General features: G+C 42.9%; 1 long non-coding RNA gene across 1 annotated transcript in view; it reads left to right on the top strand.

Annotated features, from left to right (window-relative positions):
- Nucleotides 1-17,315, top strand: part of LOC138658192 (uncharacterized) — a 37,109-nt gene extending 19,794 nt beyond the window's left edge. The window contains exons 2-4 of the long non-coding RNA XR_011317387.1: nt 15,897-15,936; nt 16,033-16,168; nt 16,956-17,315. This is a non-coding gene — a long non-coding RNA (uncharacterized lncRNA). The remainder of the gene's footprint in view (nt 1-15,896; nt 15,937-16,032; nt 16,169-16,955) is intronic.
- Nucleotides 17,316-17,872: the final 557 nt, after the last annotated feature.

Here is a 17,872-nt window from a genome sequence, read left to right on the forward strand (position 1 = left end):
CTTGGTGAATGAGATCTACAATGCATATATCAGAATTATTCTAAATGGCCCCTGGGAAGATTTATCAGAAGGAATTTCATTTAAGTAGTCTAACAATACAGAAATCTGAGGACAGGTGTAAGAAACCCAATACCAATCTGACAGATGATACATCACAAGTAGACCCTAGGCTATGCTTTCTCGTGCCATTTCCATGTTCTCTGCTTATGTGGAAATCTTGACTTAGACTTTGTTCATATGGTACAGATGTCTGTTAAATTATCCTCCAGAAATTTGTAATCATTTTTACATGGAGATGAATATAAAGATGATTCAGATATTGATTTCTGCAGTTTGTTGGATAAGTATGCCATTGGGTTCTTCGTCAGTTCCTACCCTGATCGGTTTCCTATCAATTCTAATAAAGCAGGAGCTGTTATTTATTTAACTCATTTATACAGCACCATCATATTCCGTAATGATTCACAGATATCATCAATGTCCCCATTGGGTCTCGTAATCTAAGTTCCCTATCCGTATGTCTTTGGACTGTGCCAGTAAACCCATGGAGAGAACGTACAAACTCCTTACAGATGTTGTCCCTGGAGAGATTTGAGCCTTGGACCCCAGCACTGCAAAATATGCCACCAATGTCTGATAACCGAAATGAAGATAGACAGGCAACAGCGGTCAGTTCTTTCCCTCACAGCACCACTCCGACCATGTGAGAACTGGTAAAAGGTTGTGAGGTAGAGGATGAAGGTTCCCTCTTAAAGACATAGTCACAAGTTCTTTGGTTAAACAGAATATTTGAATTCCTTTTCTTCCAACAATAAATGATTTGGCAACTTTTAAAAAGGCACATTTGATGAATCAGGTTAAGACATTACAAAAATTGCTAGACTACGCCCACAAACTGGAAAAAAAAACAAGTGAGAACATAAACAGTAAACTTAAAGAGGTTGTCCACTATTTTATCATTGATTGAGGTCATCAATGTCTGATCGGTCAGTGTCCAACTCCAGGCACCCCTGCCGATCAGCCGTTCCCAATCCTGGCAGCAATGGCTGCCAGAGGGAAATGCTCAGTTGCAGAGCTGCCTTGTCTTCTGATGGTGGCCAAGGCAGGGTACTGCACATCTGTCTCCTAGTCAAATCAATAAGCACAAATAAAATAATGACTTGGATGCAAACAAAAAAAAGGCACAAAACGAGACAAAACACATGTGCAACGGTAATGGGGAATTGGAGCCACACTCTTTTTACCTAAAAAGATTAACGTAATGGACCCGATTCATCAAGACTTCATCAAGTCCCCCCAGCCCCAATTCTAGCATAGCCACCAGATGCACTGAAAGTATGGGGCTTTTTTTTTTTGCCACAATACTGATGTAAAAAATGCATGGGAAGAAAACGTGTGAACAAGCACTATCTCAGCAAAATCCTTTTTCATCATCACCCAAGGAATTTTAAGGTTGTCTCAAACAGCAATGTTCCTTCTCACTATTCAGTTAGCTTTAGATTCTGTTCCATGTGGACATTTGGAGCTTGTCTCCACACCCATTGCTCTCCGCTGGTTAATCATCTTGGCAGAAACTCCTGCTCCTATATTAACCATTGGCATTTACTTCCGGTCTGAGACCTGCAGTGATCCCCTCATTAGCTATAAGCATAACAAGCTATTCTCTGCTACACTAGTGTTGTGTACATTACTACACTGGTGCAACAGTGGGTAGTATTTCCAGGGGCGCACACTGACAGCTTGGGGCCCCTGTTCAAGAAAGGTGTTCTGCCTGTAACCAGGTTACTAGGATGCAGCACGCAGACAAGGACAAGGCGGAAGTAACCATTACCAACTAACCTATTTATTATAATTTTGCAAGCCATCAATCTTTCAAGTACAGGATGTTATGTAATACTATATGAGCAAAAATGACAATAAACACACTTTAACAGTTGCAGTACGGATTCTCTATACTATCTATTTCCCTATAGGAGCGATGCCCTAATGTCCTTTGTGTGATAACACTCAAGGTCGGTGATCACAGCTATAGGGTCACAAGAGAACGTCTCTATGGGCTCTCTTCACACTGGCCGGTCCCTGTCCCGTCTGCCGCACAGCCCCGGAAAAAAACCCTGTGCTGTATGTCAGCATTGGAAGTAGTGACCTAGTGCCTACAGATCACAACAGGGAATGTCCACTTCTGAAGGTCAATTATCGGGCCATGACGGATAAAGAGTGGGTCTCCGGTCTTGACCGGCATAGTCTGGATCCCAAGCCTTATCTTTGCATCCCATTGGTTTCACTTGCTGGCGCCAACTGATTTCCTGCCTTGTCACTCCAGCTTTTTATACCAGGTAAGTATGTCACAGATGTCACCTGACCCAGTGCTCTCCTTTGATACGTCCTTCCTGAAACCCTTCACCCATCCTTTGGTTCTGCTGGGTTCAGTTTGGACAGTAGGTGGCGATCCCTGGTCACAAATGCTGCACAATGCTGAAGAACCTAATTTTCCACAGTGCACCACCTTACAGACCCACATATAGTCATGGCCGAAAGTGTTGGCATCCATGAAATTGTTCCAGAAAATGAAGTATTTCTCCTGGAAAATTATTGCAATTACATGTTTTTCAATAAAATTTATTTCCTTTGTCTGTGTTGGAATAATGCAAAAAAATAGAGGAGAAAAAGGCAAATTGGACATAATTTCACAAAAAAAACCAAAATGGTCCAGGCACAATTGTTGGCACTGTCAACTTAATAGTTGGTTGCACACCCTTTGGAATAAATAACTGCAATCAATCTCTTCCTATAACCATCAACAAGATTCTTATACCTCTCAACTATAATTTTAAAAGCTGCTCCAGGTTTCTCATATTTGAAGTTTGCCTTCTCCCAACGGTAAGTTTAAAATCTATCCACAGATGTTCATCAATGGGATTTAGATCCAGACTCATTGTTGCCACTTCAGAACTCTCCAGCACTTTGTTTTGTCCATGTCTGGGTGCTTCTTGAAGTATGTTTTGGGTCATTGTTCTGCTGGAAGTTCCATTACCTAGGACGCAAACCCAACTTTCTGACACTGGGCATTACATTACGATCCAAAATCCATTGGTAATCTTCAGATTTCATGATGCCTTGCACACAGTCAAGGCACCCAGTGCCAGAGTCAGTAAAACAACACTAAAACATCTTTGAACCTCCACCATAGTTGATTGTAGGTACTGTGTTCTTTTTTTGTAGGCCTCATTCCATTTTTGGTAAACAGTAGAATATTGTGCTTTACCAAATAGCTCATCTGTTCACAAGATGCTTTCCTAAAAGGATTTTAGCTTATGGGCAGCACGGTGGCGCAGTGGATAGCACAGCAGCCTTGCAGCGTTGGAGTCCTAGGTTCTAATCCCACCTTGGATAACATCTGCAAAGAGTTTGTATGATGTTTGCGTGGGTTTCCTCCGGGTACTCCGGTTTCCTCCCACATTCCAAAGACATACTGATAGGGAATTTAGATTGTGAACCCCATCGGGGACAGCGATGATTATGTGTGCAACCTGTAAAGCGCTGCAGAATATGTTAGTGCTATATAAAGATTATTATTAGCGTATGTACATTTTGGCAAACTGAATTCTAGCTTTTTTATGTCTCTGTATATTAGGCCGGGGTCACACTCTGCGTAGGGAAATACGGTCCGTTTTTTACAGGCGTAATACGCAGAACTGATCCCAAAACAGTGATACGTATGTCATCCGTAGGCAAGAGTGGCTGCGTATTTTGCGCATGTAAACCTCTGTATGTAATCCGTATGGCATCCGTACAGCGATATTTTCTCGCAAGCTTGCAAAATGGACATAGAATGGATCTATGGGCTCAAATAGTCTTGAAAACATATATACAGTCTATATACAGTGTATATATATATGTATATATATATATGTCAGTGAGACACATATATACAGTATATACTGTATATATTAATATTTCATACAGCGCTAGATCGCTTAAAAGCCGGTAATTCAAATGCCGGCTTTTGCTATCGCCTTATCAAACCCGACAGGAAATGAGACATGGTTTACATACAGTAATCCATTTCATATCCCATATTTTTTTACATATTCCTCACTAATAATGTTATTAGAGTGTGTGCAAAATTTGGGGCTCTAGCTGTTAAAATAAAGGGTTAAATCACGGAAAAAACTGGCGTGGGCTCCCGCGCAATTTTCTCCGCCAGAGTGGAAAAGCCAGTGACTGAGGGCAGATATTAATAGCCTAGAGAGGGACCATGTATATTGGCCCCCCCTGGCTAAAAACATCTGCCCCCAGCCACCCCAGAAAAGGCACATCTGTAAGATGCGCCTATTCTGGCACTTAGGCTCTCTCTAATAAAAGGTTAATGTCACCTTGCTATTGTAAGGTGACTTAAAGCCTGGTTAATAATGGAGAGATGTCAACAAGACACCTATCTATTATTAATCCAATAGTAGTAAAGGATTAATAATACACACACACATGAAGAATAAAGTATTTTAATGAAATAAGAACACACATGGGGTTGTAAAATCTTTATTGTACGCTTAATCCACCTGAAGAGCCTCATTCTGTAAAAGAAAAAAAGAAAAAGCAACAATATCCCATACCTCTCAGATGCTCAGTCATGTACCACCGCACTGAATTGCCGGCTTTTCTATAGAACACCGCTGCGTATTTCTCGCAAGTCGCACTGATGGTCCATGTGTAATCTGTATTTTTCTTGCCCCCATAGACTTTCATTGGCGGATTTTTTGCGCAATACACTGACAAACGCAGCATGCTGCGATTTTCTACGCACATAAAATACACCTGCGAAATATACGGCAGATAGGAGCTGCCCCATAGAGAATCATTGGTCAGTATGCAATGCGTAGTTTTTGCGCCTCTCATCCTTATACTTACACCTTTACCTTTAGTGCTTTATCTGCATACACAATGATACACTTTGGGCTATGTGCATCCTCCTAATAACATTTCCCATGTTTCCCTGGTGTACACATCAGACTGAATCACAGTACATAGCTTTTAATCACTTTTATGGCATAGTGATACACATTACTTTTTTTAGTATATTGATTCCACCTTGATACACACTGGTTATTTGATTATTTGAAACATTTATTCTTTACTCTTTTGGTGATTAGCTCTACTGATAATTATTTGTTACCTCTGAGTCTATGTGCAGATGGTACTATACTTTTTAATGTAATTTCAAATTGATATATTTATTTGTTAATGTGTGCGGACTTCTCCGTAGTTGTGACACCGTTTCACCATGTATCTCAATAAAGGTGTTTTATCTCCATTTCCTGCCTAATGTATTGTGACCTATATTCGTTTTTTTTTTCTTTATTGGCTCATGTCTCTGTATCAGTAGTGAGTAGGGTTGAGCGACTTTTGTTTTTATAGGATTGGGTCGGGTTTCACGAAACCCGACTTTTTCAAAAGTCGGGCCGAGTGAAATCGGCCGATCCTATAGAAAAGTCGGGGTCGGGGTCGGCCGAAACACGAAACCCAATGCAGTGCATTGGGTTTCTAATGGTTCCCAGGGTCTGAAGGAGAGGAAACTCTCCTTCAGGCCCTACGATCCATATCAATGTGTAAAATAAAGAATAAAAATAAAAAATATTGCTATACTCACCCTCGGACGCGCCCTGGTTGTAACCGGGAGCCTTCCTTCCTAAGAATGAGCGCCTGAAGGACCTTTTCGATGACGTCGCGGCTTGTGATTGGTCGCGTGAGCGGTCACATGGGCGTCACGCGACCAATCACAAGCCACGACGTCATCGAAAGGTCCTTCAAGCGCCTAATAGGTATATACTCACCCTCGGACGCGCCCTGGTTCTAACCCGCAGCCTTCCTTCCTAAGAATCAGCGCTTGAAGGACCTTTCGATGACGTTGCGGCTTGTGATTGGTCGCGTGACGCCCATGTGACCGCTCACGCGACCAATCACAAGCCGCGACGTCATCGAAAGGTCCTTCAGGCGCTCATTCTTAGGAAGGAAGGCTCCCGGTTACAACCAGGGCGCGTCCGAGGGTGAGTATAGCAATATTTTTTATTTTTATTCTTTATTTTACACTTAAATCTGAATTCCGATACCGATTCCCGATATCTTAAACACATCGGGAATCGGTATCGGAATTCCGATACCAGATTCAGAAGATCGCCGACCTCATGGCCGACCCCACACAGGGGTCGGGTCGGGTTTCATGAAACCCGACTTTGCCAAAAGTCGGCGACTTCTGAATCTGGCCAACCCGTTTCGCTCAACCCTAGTAGTGAGTCCTCCTGGGTCTCCTGCCATAGTGTTTCATTTCATTCAAATGTTGACAGTTCACGATGACACTGATGCACCCTAAGGCCCCTTTCACACATCAGTTTTTTGCCGTCAGTCACATTCCGTTGGCTCGACGGATCAACAGATCCGTCGCAGATTGTGAAAAACTTATGCGACGGATTCGTTTTTTGGACCGATCTGACTAGCGGATCTGGATAATTGGATCGGAGCATGCTCAGTTAACCCCTTAAGCCCCGAGGGTGGTTTGCACGTTAATGACCGGGCCAATTTTTACAATTCTGACCACTGTCCCTTTATGAGGTTATAACTCTGGAACGCTTCAACGGATCTTGGCGATTCTGTCAATGTTTTCTCGAGACATATTGTACTTCATTTTAGTGGTAACATTTATTCGATATAACTTGCGTTTATTTGTGAAAAAAACGGAAATTTGGCGAAAATTTAGAAAATTTCGCAATTTTCCAACTTTAAATTTTTATGCCCTTAAATCACAGAGATATGTCACGCAAAATACTTAATAAGTAACCTTTCCCACATGTCTACTTTACATCAGCACAATTTTGGAACCAAAATTTTTTTTTGTTAGGGAGTTATAAGGGTTAAAAGTTGACCAGCAATTTCTCATTTTTACAACACCATTTTTTTTTAGGGACCACATCTCATTTGATGTCATTTTGAGGGGTCTATATGATAGAAAATACCCAAGTGTGACACCATTCTAAAAACTTCACCCCTCAAGGTGCTCAAAACCACATTCAAGAAGTTTATTAACCCTTCAGGGGTTTCACAGGAATTTTTGGAATGTTTAAATAAAAATGAATATTTAACTTTTTTTCACACAAAATTTATTTCAGCTCCAATTTGTTTTATTTTACCAAGGGTAACAGGATAAAATGGATGCCAAACATTGTTGTACAATCTGTACTGAGTACGCTGATACCCCATATGTGGGGGTAAACCACTGTTTGGGCGAATGGCAGAGTTTGGAAGGAAAGGAGCGCCATTTGACTTTTCAATGCAAAATTGACAGGAATTGAGATGGGACGCCATGTTGCGTTTGGAGAGCCCCTCATGTGCCTAAACATTGAAACCCCCCACAAGTGACACCATTTTGGAAAGTAGACACCCTAAGGAACTTATCTAGATGTGTGGTGACCACTTTGGCCCACCAATTGCTTCACAGAAGTTTATAATGCAGAGCCGTAAAAATAAAAAATCATATTTTTTCACAAAAATGATCTTTTCGCCCCCAATTTTTTATTTTCCCAAGAGTAAGAGAAGAAATTGGACCTCAAAAATTGTTGGCCAATTTGTCCTGAGTACGCTGATACCCCATATATGGGTGTAAACCATTGTTTGGGCGTATGGCAGAGCTCGGAAGGGAAGGAGCGCCATTTTACTTTTCAATGCAAAATTGACTGGAATTGAGATATGATGCCATGTTGCGTTTGGAGAGCCCCTGATGTGCCTAAACATTGAAATCCCCACAAGTGACACCATTTTGGAAAGTAGACCCCTTAAGGAACTCATCTAGAGGTGTGGTGAGCACTTTGACCCAACACGTGCTTCACAGAAGTTTATAATGCAGAGCCGTAATAATAAAAAATCATATTTTTTCACAAAAATAATCTTTTCGCCACCAATTTTTTATTTTCCCAAGGGTAAGAGAAGAAATTAGACCACAAAAGTTGTTGTGAAATTTGTCCTGAGTGCGACGATACCCCATATGTGGGGGTAAACCACTGTTTGGGCGCATGGCAGAGCTCGGAAGGAAAGGAGCGCCATTTGACTTTTCAATGCAAAATTGACTGGAATTAAGATGGGACGCCATGTTGGTTTGGAGAGCCCCTGATGTGCCTAAACATTAAAACCCCCCACAAGTGACACCATTTTGGAAACTAGACCCCCTAAGGAACTTATCTAGATGTGTTTTGAGAGCTTTGAACCCCCAAGTGTTTCACTACAGTTTATAACGCAGAGCCGTTAAAATAATTTTTTTTTTTTTCGCAAAAATTATTTTTAGCCCCCAGTTTTGTATTTTCACAAGGGTAACAGAATAAATTGGACCCCAAAAGTTGTTGTCCAATTTGTCCTGAGTACGCTGATACCCCATATGTGGGGGGGAACCACTGTTTGGGCGCATGGCAGAGCTCGGAAGGGAAGGAGCGCCATTTGGAATGCAGACTTAGATGGATTGGTCTGCAGGAGTCACGTTGCATTTGCAGAGCCCCTGATGTACCCAAACAGTACAAACCCCCCACAAGTGACCCCATATTAGAAACTAGACCTCCCAAGGAACTTATCTAGATGTGTTGTGAGAACTTTGAACCCCTAAGTGTTTCACTACAGTTTATAACGCAGAGCCGTGAAAATAAAAATTCTTTTTTTTTTTTCACAAAAATGATTTTTTAGCCCCCAGCTTTGTATTTTTACAAGGGTAACAGAATAAATTGGACCCCAAAAGTTGTTGTCCAATTTGTCCTGAGTACGCTGATACCCCATATGTGGGGGGGAACCACTGTTTGGGCGCCTGGCAGAGCTCGGAAGGGAAGGAGCGCCATTTGGAATGCAGACTTAGATGGATTGGTCTGCAGGCGTCACGTTGCATTTGCAGAGCCCCTGATGTACCCAAACAGTAGAAACCACCCACAAGTGACCTCATAATTGGAAACTAGACCTCCCACGGAACTTATCTAGATGTGTTGTGAAAACTTTGAACCCCCAAGTGTTTCACTACAGTTTACAACGCAGAGCCGTGAAAATAAAAACCTTTTTTTCCCCACAAAAATGATTTTTAGCCCCCCAAATTTTTATTTTCCCAAGGATAACAAGAGAACTTGGACCCAAAAAGTTGTTGTCCAATTTGTCTCGAGTACGATGATACCCCATATGTTGGGGTAAACCCCTGTTTGGGCGCACGGGAGAGCTCGGAAGTGAAGGAGCACTGTTTTACTTTTTCAATGCAGAATTGGCTGGAATTGAGATCGGACGCCATGTCGCGTTTGGAGAGCCCCTGATGTGCCTAAACAGTGGAAACCCCCCAATTATAAATGAAACCCTAATCCAAACGCATCCCTAACCCTAATCCCAACTGTAACCCTAACCACACACCTAACCCTGACACACCCCTAATTCTAATCCCAACCCTAATCCCAACTGTAAATGTAATCCAAACCCTAACCCTAGCCCTAACCCCAACCCTAACCCTAGCCCTAACCCTAATGGGAAAATGGAAATAAATACATTTTTTTAAATTTTATTATTTTTCCCTAAGGCTAGGTTCACATTGCGTTAGGGAAATCCGTTTAGCGCTCGCGGATTGCGCTAACGCAATGTCTTTTTAGGTGTCGTGTTTAGTGGTCGCGTTAACGTCCCCGCTCTGGAAGATCGGGGATCGGACCTCGGGCGCGCCGCGGATGCTGCAAGCAGCATCTGAGGCGCGCCACAAAAGAATGGCACCTTGCTAGCGCGAGCCGAAAATGGCACGCTCTAGCGATGCGCTACACCCGAAAATCACATTGCTGTCAATGGTTGTGCTAACGGACCCGTTACACGGCGTTAATTGTGACATTTTCGCCGTGCAACGCTGTCCGTTAGCGTTAACCCATTAACGCAATGTGAACCTAGCCTAACTAAGGGGGTGATGAAGGGGGGTTTGATTTACTTTTATAGCGTTTTTTATATCGGATTTTTATGATTGCCAGCGGTCACACACTAAAAGACGCTTTTTATAGCAAAAAAGTTTTTGCGTCTCCACATTTTGAGACCTATAATTTTTCCATATTTGGGTCCACAGAGTCATGTGAGGTCTTGTTTTTTGCGGGACGAGTTGACGTTTTTATCGGTTACATTTTCGGACATGTGACAGTTTTTGATCGCTTTTTATTCCGATTTTTTGTGAGGCAGAATGACCAAAAACCAGCTATTCATGAATTTCTTTTGGGGGAGGCGTTTATACCGTTCCGCGTTTGGTAAAATTGATGAAGCAGTTTTATTCTTCGGGTCAGTACGATTACAGCGATACCTCATTTATATCATTTTTTTTATGTTTTGGCGCTTTTATACGATAAAAGCTATTTTATAGAAAAAATAATTATTTTGGCATCGCTTTATTCTGAGGACTATAACTTTTTTATTTTTTTGGTTATGATGCTATATGGCAGCTCGTTTTTTGCGGGACAAGATGGCGCTTTCAGAGTTACCATGGTTATTTATATCCGTCTTTTTGATCGCGTGTTATTCCACTTTTTGTTCAGCGTTATGATAATAAAGCGTTGTTTTTTGGCTCGTTTTTTTTTTTTTTCTTACGGTGTTCACTGAAGGGGTTAACTAGTGGGCCAGTTTTATAGGTCGGGTCGTTACGGACGCGGCGATACTAAATATGTGTACTTTTATTGTTTTTTTGTTTTTTTTTAGGTAAAGAAATATATTTATGGGAATAATATTTTTTTTTTTCTGCTTTATTTAGGAATTTTTTTTTTTTTTTTTTTTTTTTACAAGTGTGGAAATTTTTTTTTTTACTTTTTCACTTTGTCCCAGGGGGGGATATCACAGATCACCGATCTGACAGTGTGCACAGCACTCTGTTATATCGGTGATCTGACATACAGCCGGGCAGGATTAGAGCTGCAGCTGCAGCCTGATCCTGACCCGGAAGTGCTCCCTGCAGGACCCGGATGCAGCCCCGCGGCCATTTTGGATCCGGGGACTGCAGGGAGAAGACGCTCGGTACACGGTGAGTACATCACCGTGTACCGATCGTCTCAGGGAAGCCCGCAGGGAGCCCCCTCCCTGCGCGATGCTTCCCTGCACCGCCGGCACACCGCGATCATCTTTGATCGCGGTGTGGCGGGGGTTAATGTGCCGGGAGCGGTCCGTGAGCGTGGCCGATCGCATATGACGTACTATCCCGTCCCTGGGAATTAAGTCCCAGGTCACCTGGACGGGATAGTACGTCATATGGGATTAAGGGGTTAACCCTTTCATGACCCAGCCTATTTTGACCTTAATGACCTGGTCGTTTTTTGCAATTCTGACCAGTGTCCCTTTATGAGGTAATAACTCAGGAGCGCTTCAACGGATCCCAGGGGTTCTGAGAAATTTGGCTAAAATTTTGAAAATTTTGCAATTTTCAAATTTTTAATTTTGATTCTGTTAAACGAGAGAGTTATGTGACAGAAAATAGTTAATAAGTAACATTACCCACATGTCTACTTTACATCAGCACAATTTTGGAAACAAATTTTTTTTTTTGCTAGGAAATTATAAGGGTTAAAATTTGACCAGCGATTTCTCATTTTTACAACGAAATGTACAAAACCCTTTTTTTTAGGGACCACCTCACATTTGAAGTCAGTTTGAGGAGTCCATATGGCTAAAAATACCCAAAATGACACCATTCTAAAATCTGCACCCCTCAAGGTGCTCAAAACCACATTCAAGAAGTATATTAACCCTTCAGGTGCTTCACAGCAGCAGAAGCAACATGGAAGGAAAACAATTTACATTTAACTTTTTAGTCAAAAAATGAACTTTAGCAACAATTTTTTTATTTTCCCAAGGGTAAAAAGAGAAACTGGACCCCAAAAGTTATTGTACAATTTGTCCTGAGTACGCCGATACTCCATATGTGGAGAGCAACCACTGTTTGGGCACATGACAGGGCTCGGAAGGGAAGGAGCGCCATTTGACTTTTTCAATGAAAAATTGGCTCCAATCTTTAGCGGACACCATGTCGCGTTTGGAGAGCCCCTATGTGCCTAAACATTGGAGCTCTCCCACAATTGACCCCATTTTGGAAACTAGACCCCCCAAGGAACTTATCTAGATGCATAGTGAGCACTTTGAACCCCAAGGTGCTTCACAAATTTATCCGTAAAAATGAAAAAGTACTTTTTTTTCAAAAAAAAATTCTTTTAGCCTCAATTTGTTCATTTCCACATGGGCAACAGGATAACATGGATCCTAAAATGTGTTGGGCAATTTCTCCTGAGTACACGATACATCATATGTGGTGACAAACCACTGTTTGTGCACACAGCAAGGCTCGGAAGGGAAGGAGCGCCATTTGACTTTTGAATGAAAAATTAGCTCCAATCGTTAGCGGACACCAAGTCGAGTTTGGAGAGCCCCTGTGTGCCTAAACATTGGAGATCCCCCACATGTGACCCCATTTTAGAAACAAGACCCCCCAAGGAACTTATCTAGATGCATAGTGAGCACTTTGAACCCCCAGGTGCTTCACAAATTGATCCGTAAAATGAAAAAGTACTTTTTTTCACAAAAAATATATTTTAGCCTCAATTTGTTCATTTCCCCATGGGCAAAAGGACAAAATGGATCCTAAAATTTATTGGGCAATTTCTCCTGAGTACACTGATACCTCACATGTGGGGGTAAACCAATGTTTGGGAACACGGCAGGGCTCGGAAGGGAAGGAGCACCATTTGACTTTTTGAATGAAAAATTAGCTCCAATCGTTAGCGGACACCATACGTTTGGAGAGCCCCTGTGTGCCTAAACATTGATGCTCCCCCACATGTGACCCCATTTTGGAAACTAGACCTCCCATGGAACTAATCTAGATGTACGGTGACTACTTTAAACCCCCAAGTGCTTCACAGAAGTTTATATCGCAGAGCCGTGAAAATAAAAAATCATTTTTCTTTCCTCAAAAATGATGTTTTAGCAAGCAATTTTTTATTTTCAAGGGTATCAGGAGAAATTGGACACCAATAGTTGTTACCTAGTTTGTCCTGAGTATGCTGGTACCCCATATGTGGGGGTAAACCACTGTTTGGGCACACGTCGGGGCTTGCAAGGGAAGTAGTGACGTTTTGAAATGCAGACTTTGATGGAATGGTCTGCGGGCGTCACGTTGCATTTGCAGAGCCCTTGATGTCCCTAAACAGTATAAACCCTCACAAGTGACCCCATTTTGGAAACTAGACCCCCCCAAGGAAATTATCTAGATATGTGGTGAGCACTTTGAACCCCCAAGTGCTTCACAGAAGTTTACAACGCATTGCCATGAAAATAAAAAATCATTTTTCTTTCCTCAAAAATGATGTTTTAGCAAGCAATTTTTTTTCCACAATAATAACAGGAGAAATTGGACCCCCAATAGTTGTTGCTCAATTTGTCCAGAGTATGCTGGTACCCCATATGTGGGGATAAACCACTGTTTGGGCGCACGTCGGGGCTCGGAAGTGAGGGAGCACCATTTGACTTTTTGAATGCAAGATTGGCTGGAATCAATGGTGGCGCCATGTTGCGTTTGGAGACCCCTGATGTGCCTAAACAGTGGAAACCCCTCATTTCTAACTCCAACACTAACCCCAACACACCTCTAACCCTAATCCCAACTCTAGCCATAACCCTAATCACAACCCTAACCCCAACACACCCCTAACCACAACCCTAACCCCAACACACCCCTAACCCTAATCCTAACCCTAATCCCAACCCTAACCACAGGCCTAACCCCAACACACCCCTAACCCTAACCATAACCCTAACCACAAGCCTAATCTTAACCCTATTTCCAACCCTAGCCCTAATTCCAACCCTAACTCTAAGTCCAACCCTAACCCTAAGCCTATGTGCCCACATTGCGGATTCGCGTAAGATTTTTCTGCACCATTTTTGAAAAATCCGCAGGTAAAAGGCACTGCGTTTTACCTGCGGATTTACTGCGGATTTCCAGTGTTTTTTGTGCAGATTTCACCTGCAGATTCCTATTGAGGAACAGGTGTAAAACGCTGCAGAATCCGCACAAAGAATTGACATGCTGCGGAAAATACAATGCAGCGTTTCTGCACAGTATTTTCCACACCATGGGCACAGCGGATTTGGTTTTCTATAGGTTTACATGGTACTGTAAACCTGATGGAACACTGCTGCGAATCCGCACCGGCCAATCCGCTGTGGATCCGAAGCCAAATCCGCACTGTGTGCACATAGCCTAATTCTAAGGGTATGTGCACACGCTGCGGAAAACGCTGCAGATCCTCAGTGTTTCCGCAGCTGCGGGTCCGCAGCCGTTTCCCATGAGTTTACAGTTCAATGTAAACCTATGGGAAACAAAAAACGTTGTGCACATGCTGCGGAAAAAACTGCGTGGAAACGCAGTGGTTTACATTCTGCAGCATGTCACTTCTTTCTGCAGATTCCACAGCAGTTTTATATCTTTTGTTTATTTTATTATTGTCCCTACCTATGGGAGTGATAAAGTGGGGGTTCATTTACAATTTTTTTATTTTGATCACTGTGATAGGTTTTATCACAGTGATCAAAATGTACATGGAACGAATCTGCCAGTCGGCATATTCGGCAGGCGCACTGCGCATGCACCCGCCATTTTGGAAGATGGCGGCACCCATGGAGAAGATGGACGGACACCGGGAGGCTCGGTAAGTATGAGGGGGTGGGGGGAGCATGGGGGGGTGGATCGGAGCACAGAGGGGTGGCATCGGAGCATGGGGGGAGCAGACAAGAGGATGGGGGAGCGGACAGGAGGACGGAGGGGAGCGGAGCACAGTATGGAGGACTGGGGAGGAGATCTGTGGCGGGGGCAGGTCAGGGTTTCCAGCCATGGCCGATGGTATTGCAGCATCAGCCATGGCTGGATTGTAATATTTCACCACTTTTCATAGGTGAAATATTACAAATTGCTTTGATTGGCTGTTGCACTTTCAACAGCCAATCAGAGCGATCGTAGCCAAGTGGGGGCAAAGCCCCCTGTCCCTGCAGATCGGGTGAAATTGGAGTTAACCCTTTCACCCGATCTGCAGGGACGCGATCCCTCCATGACGCCACATAGGCGTCACAGGTCGGATTGGCACTGACTTTCGTGACGCCTACATGGCGTCACAGGTCGGGAAGGGGTTAAAAAATAACAGAATCCGTTGCTGGATTCTGTCATTTGACGGATACGGCACCTTAGGCTTCCATTCTAGCAAACAACGGACGGCGACAGATCCTTTGCTGTCCGTTTTTTCGGAGTACACAAAAAAGTTACTTTCTCCGTTGTCTCTGGCCTCTGGACAAACAATTTTCGACGGATCTGGCAAACAACGGATGAAACATGAGGCCATCCATTGCAATACGTCACTAATACAAGTCTATGAGAAAAAAACGGATCCGGTGGCATCAGTCGTTGGATCCATTTTTTTCAAAATTTGAGGGATTGTTACTAATGGCAAAAAATTGTTGTGTGAAAGGGGCGTAAGTCTGTAGGAAAGCTTGAATTTCTTTGGAACTTGGGGCTGCTTTTACACCAACGCAGACTATCCTGTATTGCAACCTTTCATAAATTTTTTCCCCCTGTCCGTGACCAGGGAGGTAAGCTACAATGCCATGGGTTGTAATCTTCTTAATTTTGTTGTGCACCATGGAAAAAGGAACCTCAAGATCTCTGGACATGGATGCATAATGTGAAGATTGTTGATATTGTTTAACATTTTTGGTTTTCAAGTCCTCTGTCAGTTCTTACATCCTCTTTTTGTTGTGAATTCTTAGTATGGAACATGCAGACAAACAATACAAAAGATTAAGTTACGGTAACTTCTCACCTTTTCATCTGGTTTCAGGTGTGATTTTCAGATAGCCCATACCTGTTACTTGCCACAGGTGAGTTTGAATGAGCATCACATGCTTCATAGTTGTTTGTCCATAATTTTGCAAAGGTGCCAACAATTTTAAGTCCATTTTGCCTTTTATTCTCAGTTTTTTTTTGTGTTGTTCCAATACACACAAAGGAAATCAACGTGTATAACAAAACGTGTAATTGCAATACATTTCTGGGAGAAATACTTCATTTTCTGGAACAATTTGAAGGGTGTCATCACATTCAGCCATGACGGTATGTATTACTCCTCTAATTATGTATATTACTGTCTCTTATTGCCTCGTACCCCATCCTGATCCCCTTCCTGGGACAATGTACCCAATCCTGGTCCCATTGCTTTGATAATGTGCACCATCCTGGTATAATGTGCCCTGTTTTGGTCCCCTTCCTTTGATAATGTACACCATCCTGGGATAATGAACTACATCCTGGTCTTCTTATTGCAATAATGTGCCCATCCTGGTTCCTTTCCTGGTGTAATGTGCCTCAGCCTCGTATATTGTGTCCCAGCTTGGTCATCTTCCTTTCATAAAGAGCCCCATACTGGTATAATGTGCCCCATCTTAGTCCCCTTCCTGGGATAATGTGCCCTGTTCTGTTCTCCAATACATTTAAAAAAAAATTATACTACTCACCTTCTTCTGTGCAATGTCCTCTTCTGCAGCCGTTACAGGAGCCTTCAGCTGACTTTGGAGTGCCCGCCATTGTGCATGATGTCACTGCTATGCACCCCCAGTCACAGGCACACCAATATCAGCTGCTGGCCTCTGAGTGGCCGATGCCATGTATTACAGCGCAGGGAGCTGGCCGGTCCATCCTCAGACACACTTCCAGCTGAAACAGTCGCTGGCTCAGTGGACCCCTCTCCACCTCTGGGCTCCGATGCGCTGCATCAACGATATGTCCCCTGAATCTTTCTGCTAGCAAGTTTCCATTTTGTCTGTTAATTACTTTGGTCAGCATTAACCATTTGCTTGCTGAGTGCCTACGTCTGTGCCACTTACCCTCTGTTTCCCAATAGCATACACCTGCCATTAACCATTGGTTTGCTGGAAGTTCTAGACTGACTATAAATCAACGGTTCCTTGGTATATCTACACCCCTGGCTCTGTGTCTTCTGGTATATTGTGATCCGCTTATCTGCCTTCCATATTGCGTACCCTTGTGTCCATGCTGCCCCATGTGCTGACCAGCAACTCATGCCTGTTGTGCCATCACGATCGGTCTGTGCTGCTTACCCTGACCTACAGCTTCCGGAATCCAACTCACTGGTTGAGCCCAAAACAATATACCTGTCAGCTATAGCAATATGCACATTCTTGTCTAATATCATATTTCTTGACATGATCTCTTTAAATTTGATTCCATAAACTTTACTGTTATCTCATGGCTCATCATCACTTCTTATTTATTTGCCATGCTTCTTTCATCCACCATAAAGATAAGTCCCGCAGAGAATAAGCGATAAACTCTTAACTTTCTGGGAATAGTCTCCTGTACCGATTCTCAGCAATTTGTGGCAGTTCAGCATTCTTCAAGACTACTTTTATCAACAATGTCTTAGCACGCCCATAACTGGCAGACAACCGAAACGTTCAGTGTCACAAGAAGGCCCCTGTCCTGCCCTGTAAACAAACCTGAACAAGACCTCATCCCACAAGCTTTACAAAAGGGGAAAACATGACAATTTAATACACAGTGAAGCTGAGCTGTGTGACTAAGAACAATGTAAAGATTATTTTGTCGTGAGAACACAGGCCCTATACAATTATAGAGCGAGGGTGTGGGAAAATCAGGCACTGACTCCTGTAGGCATGAATGTATTGATCATAAGATAATACACTCAGCTTTAACCTCTAGTCACTCCAACATAAATACTATACATAGGGAATTACTAAAATGTCAGTCTGCTATTATGTCCACAGGGCTAATCTGCAG

Source organism: Ranitomeya imitator, chromosome 1, assembly GCF_032444005.1.
Source record: "Ranitomeya imitator isolate aRanImi1 chromosome 1, aRanImi1.pri, whole genome shotgun sequence".
Taxonomy (NCBI): Eukaryota; Metazoa; Chordata; class Amphibia; order Anura; family Dendrobatidae; genus Ranitomeya; species Ranitomeya imitator.